A 16,271-nucleotide genomic window follows, 5' to 3' on the forward strand; every position below is an offset into this window, starting at 1 on the left:
TTAAAGTTTCATTCATCAACAAATTATGTTTTTATACATTTGAAAAGATGTACCCTATCAATGAACAATGTTAATATAAACGTAATAATTGAGTTCTAAATTCTATTTTTGCCTTCTACTAATCTATCTATAGGTGACCAATGTATTTACAATTGACTAAAGTTTTATTCATCAACAAATTATGTTTTTTATTAATTTGAAAAGATGTACCCCAACGCTAAAAAATTTTCATATGAGCGTAATTATTGGGTTTGAAACTCTAGTTTTCTGAAAACCTAATTTCTTTATAGTTGATAAGTGTATTTGCAATTGACTTATATTTTATTCGTCAACAAATTATGTTTTTATTAATTTGAAAAGATGTACCCTATCAATGAACAATGTTAATATAAAGGTAATAATTGAGTTCTTAATTCTAGTTTTACCCCAACGCTAAAAAATGTTCATATAAGCGTAATTATTGGGTTTTAAACTCTAGTTTTCTGAAAACCTAGTTTATTTATAGTGGATAAGTGTATTTGCAATTGACTTAAATTTTATTCGTCAACAAATTATGTTTTTATTAATTTGAAAAGATGTACCCTATCAATGAACAATGTTAATATAAAGGTAATAATTGAGTTCTAAATCCTAGTTTTGCCTTCTACTAATCTATCTATAGGTGACCACTGTATTTACAATTGACTAAAGTTTTATTCATCAACAAATTATGTTTTTTATTAATTTGAAAAGATGTACTCCAACGCTAAAAAAATTTCATATAAGCGTAATTATTGGGTTTGAAACTCTAGTTTTCTGAAAACCTAATTTCTTTATAGTTGATAAGTGTATTTGCAATTGACTAAAATTTCATTCATCAACAAATTATGTTTATTATTAATTTGAAAAGATATACCCCAACGCTAAGAAATTTTCATGTAAGCGTAATTATTGGGTTTGAAACTCTAGTTTTCTGAAAACCTAGATTATTTATTGTGGATAAGTTTATTTGCAATTGACTAAAATTTTATTCGTCAATAAATTATGTTTTTATTAATTTGAAAAGATGGACCCTATCAATGAACAATGTTAATATAAACGTAATAATTTAGTTCTAAATTCTAGTTTTGCCTTCTACTAATCTATCTATAGGTGACCAATGTATTTACAATTGACTAAAGTTTTATTCATCAACAAATTATGTTTTTTATTAATATGAAAAGATGTACTCCAACGCTAAAAAATGTTTATATAAGCGTAATAATTGGGTTTGAAACTCTAGTTTTCTGAAAACCTAATTTCTTTATAGATGATAAGTGTATTTGCAATTGACTTATATTTTATTCGTCAACAAATTATGTTTTAATTAATTTGAAAAGATGTACCCTATCAATGAACAATGTTAATATAAACGTAATAATTGAGTTCTAAATTCTAGTTTTGCCTTCTACTAATCTATCTATAGATGACCAATGTATTTACAATTGACTAAAGTTTTATTCATCAACAAATTATGTTTTTTATTAATTTGAAAAGATGTACTCCAACGCTAAAAAAAATTTCATAAAAGCGTAATTATTGGGTTTGAAACTCTAGTTTTCTGAAAACCTAATTTCTTAATAGTTGATAAGTGTATTTGCAATTGACTAAAGTTTCATTCATCAACAAATTATGTTTTTATACATTTGAAAAGATGTACCCTATCAATGAACAATGTTAATATAAACGTAATAATTGAGTTCTAAATTCTATTTTTGCCTTCTACTAATCTATCTATAGGTGACCAATGTATTTACAATTGACTAAAGTTTTATTCATCAACAAATTATGTTTTTTTATTAATTTGAAAAGATGTACCCCAACGCTAAAAAATTTTCATATGAGCGTAATTATTGGGTTTGAAACTCTAGTTTTCTGAAAACCTAATTTCTTTATAGTTGATAAGTGTATTTGCAATTGACTTATATTTTATTCGTCAACAAATTATGTTTTTATTAATTTGAAAAGATGTACCCTATCAATGAACAATGTTAATATAAAGGTAATAATTGAGTTCTTAATTCTAGTTTTACCCCAACGCTAAAAAATGTTCATATAAGCGTAATTATTGGGTTTTAAACTCTAGTTTTCTGAAAACCTAGTTTATTTATAGTGGATAAGTGTATTTGCAATTGACTTAAATTTTATTCGTCAACAAATTATGTTTTTATTAATTTGAAAAGATGTACCCTATCAATGAACAATGTTAATATAAAGGTAATAATTGAGTTCTAAATCCTAGTTTTGCCTTCTACTAATCTATCTATAGGTGACCACTGTATTTACAATTGACTAAAGTTTTATTCATCAACAAATTATGTTTTTTATTAATTTGAAAAGATGTACTCCAACGCTAAAAAAATTTCATATAAGCGTAATTATTGGGTTTGAAACTCTAGTTTTCTGAAAACCTAATTTCTTTATAGTTGATAAGTGTATTTGCAATTGACTAAAATTTCATTCATCAACAAATTATGTTTATTATTAATTTGAAAAGATATACCCCAACGCTAAGAAATTTTCATGTAAGCGTAATTATTGGGTTTGAAACTCTAGTTTTCTGAAAACCTAGATTATTTATTGTGGATAAGTTTATTTGCAATTGACTAAAATTTTATTCGTCAATAAATTATGTTTTTATTAATTTGAAAAGATGGACCCTATCAATGAACAATGTTAATATAAACGTAATAATTTAGTTCTAAATTCTAGTTTTGCCTTCTACTAATCTATCTATAGGTGACCAATGTATTTACAATTGACTAAAGTTTTATTCATCAACAAATTATGTTTTTTATTAATATGAAAAGATGTACTCCAACGCTAAAAAATGTTTATATAAGCGTAATAATTGGGTTTGAAACTCTAGTTTTCTGAAAACCTAATTTCTTTATAGATGATAAGTGTATTTGCAATTGACTTATATTTTATTCGTCAACAAATTATGTTTTAATTAATTTGAAAAGATGTACCCTATCAATGAACAATGTTAATATAAACGTAATAATTGAGTTCTAAATTCTAGTTTTGCCTTCTACTAATCTATCTATAGATGACCAATGTATTTACAATTGACTAAAGTTTTATTCATCAACAAATTATGTTTTTTATTAATTTGAAAAGATGTACTCCAACGCTAAAAAAATTTCATAAAAGCGTAATTATTGGGTTTGAAACTCTAGTTTTCTGAAAACCTAATTTCTTAATAGTTGATAAGTGTATTTGCAATTGACTAAAGTTTCATTCATCAACAAATTATGTTTTTATACATTTGAAAAGATGTACCCTATCAATGAACAATGTTAATATAAACGTAATAATTGAGTTCTAAATTCTATTTTTGCCTTCTACTAATCTATCTATAGGTGACCAATGTATTTACAATTGACTAAAGTTTTATTCATCAACAAATTATGTTTTTTTATTAATTTGAAAAGATGTACCCCAACGCTAAAAAATTTTCATATGAGCGTAATTATTGGGTTTGAAACTCTAGTTTTCTGAAAACCTAATTTCTTTATAGTTGATAAGTGTATTTGCAATTGACTTATATTTTATTCGTCAACAAATTATGTTTTTATTAATTTGAAAAGATGTACCCTATCAATGAACAATGTTAATATAAAGGTAATAATTGAGTTCTTAATTCTAGTTTTACCCCAACGCTAAAAAATGTTCATATAAGCGTAATTATTGGGTTTTAAACTCTAGTTTTCTGAAAACCTAGTTTATTTATAGTGGATAAGTGTATTTGCAATTGACTTAAATTTTATTCGTCAACAAATTATGTTTTTATTAATTTGAAAAGATGTACCCTATCAATGAACAATGTTAATATAAAGGTAATAATTGAGTTCTAAATCCTAGTTTTGCCTTCTACTAATCTATCTATAGGTGACCACTGTATTTACAATTGACTAAAGTTTTATTCATCAACAAATTATGTTTTTTATTAATTTGAAAAGATGTACTCCAACGCTAAAAAAATTTCATATAAGCGTAATTATTGGGTTTGAAACTCTAGTTTTCTGAAAACCTAATTTCTTTATAGTTGATAAGTGTATTTGCAATTGACTAAAATTTCATTCATCAACAAATTATGTTTATTATTAATTTGAAAAGATATACCCCAACGCTAAGAAATTTTCATGTAAGCGTAATTATTGGGTTTGAAACTCTAGTTTTCTGAAAACCTAGATTATTTATTGTGGATAAGTTTATTTGCAATTGACTAAAATTTTTATTCGTCAATAAATTATGTTTTTATTAATTTGAAAAGATGGACCCTATCAATGAACAATGTTAATATAAACGTAATAATTTAGTTCTAAATTCTAGTTTTGCCTTCTACTAATCTATCTATAGGTGACCAATGTATTTACAATTGACTAAAGTTTTATTCATCAACAAATTATGTTTTTTATTAATATGAAAAGATGTACTCCAACGCTAAAAAATGTTTATATAAGCGTAATAATTGGGTTTGAAACTCTAGTTTTCTGAAAACCTAATTTCTTTATAGATGATAAGTGTATTTGCAATTGACTTATATTTTATTCGTCAACAAATTATGTTTTAATTAATTTGAAAAGATGTACCCTATCAATGAACAATGTTAATATAAACGTAATAATTGAGTTCTAAATTCTAGTTTTGCCTTCTACTAATCTATCTATAGATGACCAATGTATTTACAATTGACTAAAGTTTTATTCATCAACAAATTATGTTTTTTTATTAATTTGAAAAGATGTACTCCAACGCTAAAAAAATTTCATAAAAGCGTAATTATTGGGTTTGAAACTCTAGTTTTCTGAAAACCTAATTTCTTAATAGTTGATAAGTGTATTTGCAATTGACTAAAGTTTCATTCATCAACAAATTATGTTTTTATACATTTGAAAAGATGTACCCTATCAATGAACAATGTTAATATAAACGTAATAATTGAGTTCTAAATTCTATTTTTGCCTTCTACTAATCTATCTATAGGTGACCAATGTATTTACAATTGACTAAAGTTTTATTCATCAACAAATTATGTTTTTTATTAATTTGAAAAGATGTACCCCAACGCTAAAAAATTTTCATATGAGCGTAATTATTGGGTTTGAAACTCTAGTTTTCTGAAAACCTAATTTCTTTATAGTTGATAAGTGTATTTGCAATTGACTTATATTTTATTCGTCAACAAATTATGTTTTTATTAATTTGAAAAGATGTACCCTATCAATGAACAATGTTAATATAAAGGTAATAATTGAGTTCTTAATTCTAGTTTTACCCCAACGCTAAAAAATGTTCATATAAGCGTAATTATTGGGTTTTAAACTCTAGTTTTCTGAAAACCTAGTTTATTTATAGTGGATAAGTGTATTTGCAATTGACTTAAATTTTATTCGTCAACAAATTATGTTTTTATTAATTTGAAAAGATGTACCCTATCAATGAACAATGTTAATATAAAGGTAATAATTGAGTTCTAAATCCTAGTTTTGCCTTCTACTAATCTATCTATAGGTGACCACTGTATTTACAATTGACTAAAGTTTTATTCATCAACAAATTATGTTTTTTATTAATTTGAAAAGATGTACTCCAACGCTAAAAAAATTTCATATAAGCGTAATTATTGGGTTTGAAACTCTAGTTTTCTGAAAACCTAATTTCTTTATAGTTGATAAGTGTATTTGCAATTGACTAAAATTTCATTCATCAACAAATTATGTTTATTATTAATTTGAAAAGATATACCCCAACGCTAAGAAATTTTCATGTAAGCGTAATTATTGGGTTTGAAACTCTAGTTTTCTGAAAACCTAGATTATTTATTGTGGATAAGTTTATTTGCAATTGACTAAAATTTTATTCGTCAATAAATTATGTTTTTATTAATTTGAAAAGATGGACCCTATCAATGAACAATGTTAATATAAACGTAATAATTTAGTTCTAAATTCTAGTTTTGCCTTCTACTAATCTATCTATAGGTGACCAATGTATTTACAATTGACTAAAGTTTTATTCATCAACAAATTATGTTTTTTATTAATATGAAAAGATGTACTCCAACGCTAAAAAATGTTTATATAAGCGTAATAATTGGGTTTGAAACTCTAGTTTTCTGAAAACCTAATTTCTTTATAGATGATAAGTGTATTTGCAATTGACTTATATTTTATTCGTCAACAAATTATGTTTTAATTAATTTGAAAAGATGTACCCTATCAATGAACAATGTTAATATAAACGTAATAATTGAGTTCTAAATTCTAGTTTTGCCTTCTACTAATCTATCTATAGATGACCAATGTATTTACAATTGACTAAAGTTTTATTCATCAACAAATTATGTTTTTTATTAATTTGAAAAGATGTACTCCAACGCTAAAAAAATTTCATAAAAGCGTAATTATTGGGTTTGAAACTCTAGTTTTCTGAAAAACCTAATTTCTTAATAGTTGATAAGTGTATTTGCAATTGACTAAAGTTTCATTCATCAACAAATTATGTTTTTATACATTTGAAAAGATGTACCCTATCAATGAACAATGTTAATATAAACGTAATAATTGAGTTCTAAATTCTATTTTTGCCTTCTACTAATCTATCTATAGGTGACCAATGTATTTACAATTGACTAAAGTTTTATTCATCAACAAATTATGTTTTTTATTAATTTGAAAAGATGTACCCCAACGCTAAAAAATTTTCATATGAGCGTAATTATTGGGTTTGAAACTCTAGTTTTCTGAAAACCTAATTTCTTTATAGTTGATAAGTGTATTTGCAATTGACTTATATTTTATTCGTCAACAAATTATGTTTTTATTAATTTGAAAAGATGTACCCTATCAATGAACAATGTTAATATAAAGGTAATAATTGAGTTCTTAATTCTAGTTTTACCCCAACGCTAAAAAATGTTCATATAAGCGTAATTATTGGGTTTTTAAACTCTAGTTTTCTGAAAACCTAGTTTATTTATAGTGGATAAGTGTATTTGCAATTGACTTAAATTTTATTCGTCAACAAATTATGTTTTTATTAATTTGAAAAGATGTACCCTATCAATGAACAATGTTAATATAAAGGTAATAATTGAGTTCTAAATCCTAGTTTTGCCTTCTACTAATCTATCTATAGGTGACCACTGTATTTACAATTGACTAAAGTTTTATTCATCAACAAATTATGTTTTTTATTAATTTGAAAAGATGTACTCCAACGCTAAAAAAATTTCATATAAGCGTAATTATTGGGTTTGAAACTCTAGTTTTCTGAAAACCTAATTTCTTTATAGTTGATAAGTGTATTTGCAATTGACTAAAATTTCATTCATCAACAAATTATGTTTATTATTAATTTGAAAAGATATACCCCAACGCTAAGAAATTTTCATGTAAGCGTAATTATTGGGTTTGAAACTCTAGTTTTCTGAAAACCTAGATTATTTATTGTGGATAAGTTTATTTGCAATTGACTAAAATTTTATTCGTCAATAAATTATGTTTTTATTAATTTGAAAAGATGGACCCTATCAATGAACAATGTTAATATAAACGTAATAATTTAGTTCTAAATTCTAGTTTTGCCTTCTACTAATCTATCTATAGGTGACCAATGTATTTACAATTGACTAAAGTTTTATTCATCAACAAATTATGTTTTTTATTAATATGAAAAGATGTACTCCAACGCTAAAAAATGTTTATATAAGCGTAATAATTGGGTTTGAAACTCTAGTTTTCTGAAAACCTAATTTCTTTATAGATGATAAGTGTATTTGCAATTGACTTATATTTTATTCGTCAACAAATTATGTTTTAATTAATTTGAAAAGATATACCCTATCAATGAACAATGTTAATATAAACGTAATAATTGAGTTCTAAATTCTAGTTTTGCCCTTCTAGTAATCTATCTATAGATGACCAATGTATTTACAATTGACTAAAGTTTTATTCATCAACAAATTATGTTTTTTATTAATTTGAAAAGATGTACTCCAACGCTAAAAAAATTTCATAAAAGCGTAATTATTGGGTTTGAAACTCTAGTTTTCTGAAAACCTAATTTCTTAATAGTTGATAAGTGTATTTGCAATTGACTAAAGTTTCATTCATCAACAAATTATGTTTTTATACATTTGAAAAGATGTACCCCAACGCTAAGAAATTTTCATGTAAGCGTAATTATCGGGTTTTAAACTCTAGTTTTCTGAAAACCTAATTTCTTTATAGATGATAAGTGTATTTGCAATTGACTTATATTTTATTCGTCAACAAATTATGTTTTAATTAATTTGAAAAGATATACCCTATCAATGAACAATGTTAATATAAACGTAATAATTGTGTTCTAAATTCTAGTTTTGCCTTCTACTAATCTATCTATAGATGACCAATGTATTTACAATTGACTAAAGTTTTATTCATCAACAAATTATGTTTTTTATTAATTTGAAAAGATGTACTCCAACGCTAAAAAAATTTCATAAAAGCGTAATTATTGGGTTTGAAACTCTAGTTTTCTGAAAACCTAATTTCTTAATAGTTGATAAGTGTATTTGCAATTGACTAAAGTTTCATTCATCAACAAATTATGTTTTTATACATTTGAAAAGATGTACCCCAACGCTAAGAAATTTTCATGTAAGCGTAATTATCGGGTTTTAAACTCTAGTTTTCTGAAAACCTAGTTTATTTATAGTGGATAAGTGTATTTGCAATTGACTTAAATTTTATTCGTCAACAAATTATGTTTTTATTAATTTGAAAAGATGTACCCTATCAATGAACAATGTTAATATAAAGGTAATAATTGAGTTCTAAATCCTAGTTTTGCCTTCTACTAATCTATCTATAGGTGACCACTGTATTTACAATTGACTAAAGTTTTATTCATCAACAAATTATGTTTTTTATTAATTTGAAAAGATGTACTCCAACGCTAAAAAAATTTCATATAAGCGTAATTATTGGGTTTGAAACTCTAGTTTTCTGAAAACCTAATTTCTTTATAGTTGATAAGTGTATTTGCAATTGACTAAAATTTCATTCATCAACAAATTATGTTTATTATTAATTTGAAAAGATATACCCCAACGCTAAGAAATTTTCATGTAAGCGTAATTATTGGGTTTGAAACTCTAGTTTTCTGAAAACATAGATTATTTATTGTGGATAAGTTTATTTGCAATTGACTAAAATTTTATTCGTCAATAAATTATGTTTTTATTAATTTGAAAAGATGGACCCTATCAATGAACAATGTTAATATAAACGTAATAATTTAGTTCTAAATTCTAGTTTTGCCTTCTACTAATCTATCTATAGGTGACCAATGTATTTACAATTGACTAAAGTTTTATTCATCAACAAATTATGTTTTTTATTAATATGAAAAGATGTACTCCAACGCTAAAAAATGTTTATATAAGCGTAATAATTGGGTTTGAAACTCTAGTTTTCTGAAAACCTAATTTCTTTATAGATGATAAGTGTATTTGCAATTGACTTATATTTTATTCGTCAACAAATTATGTTTTAATTAATTTGAAAAGATGTACCCTATCAATGAACAATGTTAATATAAACGTAATAATTGAGTTCTAAATTCTAGTTTTGCCTTCTACTAATCTATCTATAGATGACCAATGTATTTACAATTGACTAAAGTTTTATTCATCAACAAATTATGTTTTTTATTAATTTGAAAAGATGTACTCCAACGCTAAAAAAATTTCATAAAAGCGTAATTATTGGGTTTGAAAACTCTAGTTTTCTGAAAACCTAATTTCTTAATAGTTGATAAGTGTATTTGCAATTGACTAAAGTTTCATTCATCAACAAATTATGTTTTTATACATTTGAAAAGATGTACCCTATCAATGAACAATGTTAATATAAACGTAATAATTGAGTTCTAAATTCTATTTTTGCCTTCTACTAATCTATCTATAGGTGACCAATGTATTTACAATTGACTAAAGTTTTATTCATCAACAAATTATGTTTTTTATTAATTTGAAAAGATGTACCCCAACGCTTAAAATTTTCATATGAGCGTAATTATTGGGTTTGAAACTCTAGTTTTCTGAAAACCTAATTTCTTTATAGTTGATAAGTGTATTTGCAATTGACTTATATTTTATTCGTCAACAAATTATGTTTTTATTAATTTGAAAAGATGTACCCTATCAATGAACAATGTTAATATAAAGGTAATAATTGAGTTCTTAATTCTAGTTTTACCCCAACGCTAAAAAATGTTCATATAAGCGTAATTATTGGGTTTTAAACTCTAGTTTTCTGAAAACCTAGTTTATTTATAGTGGATAAGTGTATTTGCAATTGACTTAAATTTTATTCGTCAACAAATTATGTTTTTATTAATTTGAAAAGATGTACCCTATCAATGAACAATGTTAATATAAAGGTAATAATTGAGTTCTAAATCCTAGTTTTGCCTTCTACTAATCTATCTATAGGTGACCACTGTATTTACAATTGACTAAAGTTTTATTCATCAACAAATTATGTTTTTTATTAATTTGAAAAGATGTACTCCAACGCTAAAAAAATTTCATATAAGCGTAATTATTGGGTTTGAAACTCTAGTTTTCTGAAAACCTAATTTCTTTATAGTTGATAAGTGTATTTGCAATTGACTAAAATTTCATTCATCAACAAATTATGTTTATTATTAATTTGAAAAGATATACCCCAACGCTAAGAAATTTTCATGTAAGCGTAATTATTGGGTTTGAAACTCTAGTTTTCTGAAAACCTAGATTATTTATTGTGGATAAGTTTATTTGCAATTGACTAAAATTTTATTCGTCAATAAATTATGTTTTTATTAATTTGAAAAGATGGACCCTATCAATGAACAATGTTAATATAAACGTAATAATTTAGTTCTAAATTCTAGTTTTGCCTTCTACTAATCTATCTATAGGTGACCAATGTATTTACAATTGACTAAAGTTTTATTCATCAACAAATTATGTTTTTTATTAATATGAAAAGATGTACTCCAACGCTAAAAAATGTTTATATAAGCGTAATAATTGGGTTTGAAACTCTAGTTTTCTGAAAACCTAATTTCTTTATAGATGATAAGTGTATTTGCAATTGACTTATATTTTATTCGTCAACAAATTATGTTTTAATTAATTTGAAAAGATATACCCTATCAATGAACAATGTTAATATAAACGTAATAATTGAGTTCTAAATTCTAGTTTTGCCTTCTAGTAATCTATCTATAGATGACCAATGTATTTACAATTGACTAAAGTTTTATTCATCAACAAATTATGTTTTTTATTAATTTGAAAAGATGTACTCCAACGCTAAAAAAATTTCATAAAAGCGTAATTATTGGGTTTGAAACTCTAGTTTTCTGAAAACCTAATTTCTTAATAGTTGATAAGTGTATTTGCAATTGACTAAAGTTTCATTCATCAACAAATTATGTTTTTATACATTTGAAAAGATGTACCCCAACGCTAAGAAATTTTCATGTAAGCGTAATTATCGGGTTTTAAACTCTAGTTTTCTGAAAACCTAGTTTATTTATAGTGGATAAGTGTATTTGCAATTGACTAAAATTTTATTCGTCAACGAATTATGTTTTTATTAATTTGAAATGATGTACCCTATCAATAAAACAATGTTAATATAAACGTAATAATTGAGTTCTAAATTCTAGTTTTGCCTTCTACTAATCTATCTATAGGTGACCAATGTATTTACAATTGACTAAAGTTTTATTTATCAACAAATTATGTTTTTATTAATTTGAAAAGATGTACCCCAACACTAAAAAATTTTCATATGAGCGTAATTATTGGGTTTGAAACTCTAGTTTTTCTGAAAACCTAATTTCTTTATAGTTGATAAGTGTTTTTGCAATTGACTTATATTTTATTCGTCAACAAATTATGTTTTTATTAATTTGAAAAGATGTACCCTATCAATGAACAATGTTAATATAAACGTAATAATTGAGTTCTAAATTCTAGTTTTGCCTTCTACTCATCTATCCTTAGCTGACCAATGTATTTACAATTGACTAAAGTTTTATTCATCAACAAATTATGTTTTTTATTAATGTGAAAAGATGTACCCCAACGCTAAAAAATTTTCATATGAGCGTAATTTTTGGGTTTGAAACTCTAGTTTTCTGAAAACCTAGTTTCCTTATAGGTGATGAGTGTATTTGCAATTTACTAAAATTTTATTCATTAACAAATTATGTTTTTTATTAATTTGAAATGATGTACCCTATCAATGAACAATGTCAATATAAAGGTAATAATTGAGTTCTAAATTCTAGTTTTACCCCAACAATAAAAAATGTTCATATAAGCGTAATTATTGGGTTTGAAACTCTAGTTTTCTGAAAACCTAATTTCTTTATAGTTGATAAGTGTATTTGCAATTGACTAAAGTTTCATTCATCAACAAATTATGTTTTTATTAATTTGAAAAGATGTACCCTATCAATGAACAATGTTAATATAAACGTAATAATTGAGTTCTAAATTCTAGTTTTGCCTTCTACTAATCTATCTATAGATGACCAATGTATTTACAATTGACTAAAGTTTTATTCATCAACAAATTATGTTTTTTATTAATTTGAAAAGATGTACTCCAACGCTAAAAAAAATTTCATAAAAGCGTAATTATTGGGTTTGAAACTCTAGTTTTCTGAAAACCTAATTTCTTAATAGTTGATAAGTGTATTTGCAATTGACTAAAGTTTCATTCATCAACAAATTATGTTTTTATACATTTGAAAAGATGTACCCTATCAATGAACAATGTTAATATAAAGGTAATAATTGAGTTCTTAATTCTAGTTTTACCCCAACGCTAAAAAATGTTCATATAAGCGTAATTATTGGGTTTTAAACTCTAGTTTTCTGAAAACCTTTATTTATAGTGGATAAGTGTATTTGCAATTGACTTAAATTTTATTCGTCAACAAATTATGTTTTTTATTAATTTGAAAAGATGTACCCTATCAATGAACAATGTTAATATAAAGGTAATAATTGAGTTCTAAATCCTAGTTTTGCCTTCTACTAATCTATCTATAGGTGACCACTGTATTTACAATTGACTAAAGTTTTATTCATCAACAAATTATGTTTTTTATTAATTTGAAAAGATGTACTTCCAACGCTAAAAAAATTTCATATAAGCGTAATTATTGGGTTTGAAACTCTAGTTTTCTGAAAACCTAATTTCTTTATAGTTGATAAGTGTATTTGCAATTGACTAAAATTTCATTCATCAACAAATTATGTTTATTATTAATTTGAAAAGATATACCCCAACGCTAAGAAATTTTCATGTAAGCGTAATTATTGGGTTTGAAACTCTAGTTTTCTGAAAACCTAGATTATTTATTGTGGATAAGTTTATTTGCAATTGGACTAAAATTTTATTCGTCAATAAATTATGTTTTTATTAATTTGAAAAGATGGACCCTATCAATGAACAATGTTAATATAAACGTAATAATTTAGTTCTAAATTCTAGTTTTGCCTTCTACTAATCTATCTATAGGTGACCAATGTATTTACAATTGACTAAAGTTTTATTCATCAACAAATTATGTTTTTTATTAATATGAAAAGATGTACTCCAACGCTAAAAAATGTTTATGTAAGCGTAATAATTGGGTTTGAAACTCTAGTTTTCTGAAAACCTAATTTCTTTATAGATGATAAGTGTATTTGCAATTGACTTATATTTTATTCGTCCAACAAATTATGTTTTAATTAATTTGAAAAGATATACCCTATCAATGAACAATGTTAATATAAACGTAATAATTGAGTTCTAAATTCTAGTTTTGCCTTCTACTAATCTATCTATAGATGACCAATGTATTTACAATTGACTAAAGTTTTATTCATCAACAAATTATGTTTTTTATTAATTTGAAAAGATGTACTCCAACGCTAAAAAAATTTCATAAAAGCGTAATTATTGGGTTTGAAACTCTAGTTTTCTGAAAACCTAATTTCTTAATAGTTGATAAGTGTATTTGCAATTGACTAAAGTTTCATTCATCAACAAATTATGTTTTTATACATTTGAAAAGATGTACCCCAACGCTAAGAAATTTTCATGTAAGCGTAATTATCGGGTTTTAAACTCTAGTTTTCTGAAAACCTAGTTTATTTATAGTGGATAAGTGTATTTGCAATTGACTAAAATTTTATTCGTCAACGAATTATGTTTTTATTAATTTGAAATGATGTACCCTATCAATGAACAATGTCAATATAAAGGTAATAATTGAGTTCTAAATTCTAGTTTTACCCCAACAATAAAAAATGTTCATATAAGCGTAATTATTGGGTTTTGAAACTCTAGTTTCTGAAAACCTAATTTCTTTATAGTTGATAAGTGTATTTGCAATTGACTAAAGTTTCATTCATCAACAAATTATGTTTTATTAATTTGAAAAGATGTACCCTATCAATGAACAATATTAATATAAACGTAATAATTGAGTTCTAAATTCTAGTTTTGCCTTCTACTAATCTATCTATAGATGACCAATGTATTTACAATTGACTAAAGTTTTATTCATCAACAAATTATGTTTTTTATTAATTTGAAAAGATGTACTCCAACGCTAAAAAAATTTCATAAAAGCGTAATTATTGGGTTTGAAACTCTAGTTTTCTGAAAACCTAATTTCTTAATAGTTGATAAGTGTATTTGCAATTGACTAAAGTTTCATTCATCAACAAATTATGTTTTTATACATTTGAAAAGATGTACCCTATCAATGAACAATGTTAATATAAACGTAATAATTGAGTTCTAAATTCTATTTTTGCCTTCTACTAATCTATCTATAGGTGACCAATGTATTTACAATTGACTAAAGTTTTATTCATCAACAAATTATGTTTTTTATTAATTTGAAAAGATGTACCCCAACGCTAAAAAATTTTCATATGAGCGTAATTATTGGGTTTGAAACTCTAGTTTTCTGAAAACCTAATTTCTTTATAGTTGATAAGTGTATTTGCAATTGACTTATATTTTATTCGTCAACAAATTATGTTTTTATTAATTTGAAAAGATGTACCCTATCAATGAACAATGTTAATATAAAGGTAATAATTGAGTTCTTAATTCTAGTTTTACCCCAACGCTAAAAAATGTTCATATAAGCGTAATTATTGGGTTTTAAACTCTAGTTTTCTGAAAACCTAGTTTATTTATAGTGGATAAGTGTATTTGCAATTGACTTAAATTTTATTCGTCAACAAATTATGTTTTTATTAATTTGAAAAGATGTACCCTATCAATGACCAATGTTAATATAAAGGTAATAATTGAGTTCTAAATCCTAGTTTTGCCTTCTACTAATCTATCTATAGGTGACCACTGTATTTACAATTGACTAAAGTTTTATTCATCAACAAATTATGTTTTTTATTAATTTGAAAAGATGTACTCCAACGCTAAAAAAATTTCATATAAGCGTAATTATTGGGTTTGAAACTCTAGTTTTCTGAAAACCTAATTTCTTTATAGTTGATAAGTGTATTTGCAATTGACTAAAATTTCATTCATCAACAAATTATGTTTATTATTAATTTGAAAAGATATACCCCAACGCTAAGAAATTTTCATGTAAGCGTAATTATTGGGTTTGAAACTCTAGTTTTCTGAAAACCTAGATTATTTATTGTGGATAAGTTTATTTGCAATTGACTAAAATTTTATTCGTCAATAAATTATGTTTTTATTAATTTGAAAAGATGGACCCTATCAATGAACAATGTTAATATAAACGTAATAATTTAGTTCTAAATTCTAGTTTTGCCTTCTACTAATCTATCTATAGGTGACCAATGTATTTACAATTGACTAAAGTTTTATTCATCAACAAATTATGTTTTTTATTAATATGAAAAGATGTACTCCAACGCTAAAAAATGTTTATATAAGCGTAATAATTGGGTTTGAAACTCTAGTTTTCTGAAAACCTAATTTCTTTATAGTTGATAAGTGTATTTGCAATTGACTTATATTTTATTCGTCAACAAATTATGTTTTTATTAATTTGAAAAGATGTACCCTATCAATGAACAATGTTAATATAAAGGTAATAATTGAGTTCTTAATTCTAGTTTTACCCCAACGCTAAAAAATGTTCATATAAGCGTAATTATTGGGTTTTAAACTCTAGTTTTCTGAAAACCT

The sequence above is a fragment of the Metopolophium dirhodum genome, chromosome 1 (assembly GCF_019925205.1).
Source record: "Metopolophium dirhodum isolate CAU chromosome 1, ASM1992520v1, whole genome shotgun sequence".
NCBI lineage: Eukaryota > Metazoa > Arthropoda > Insecta > Hemiptera > Aphididae > Metopolophium > Metopolophium dirhodum.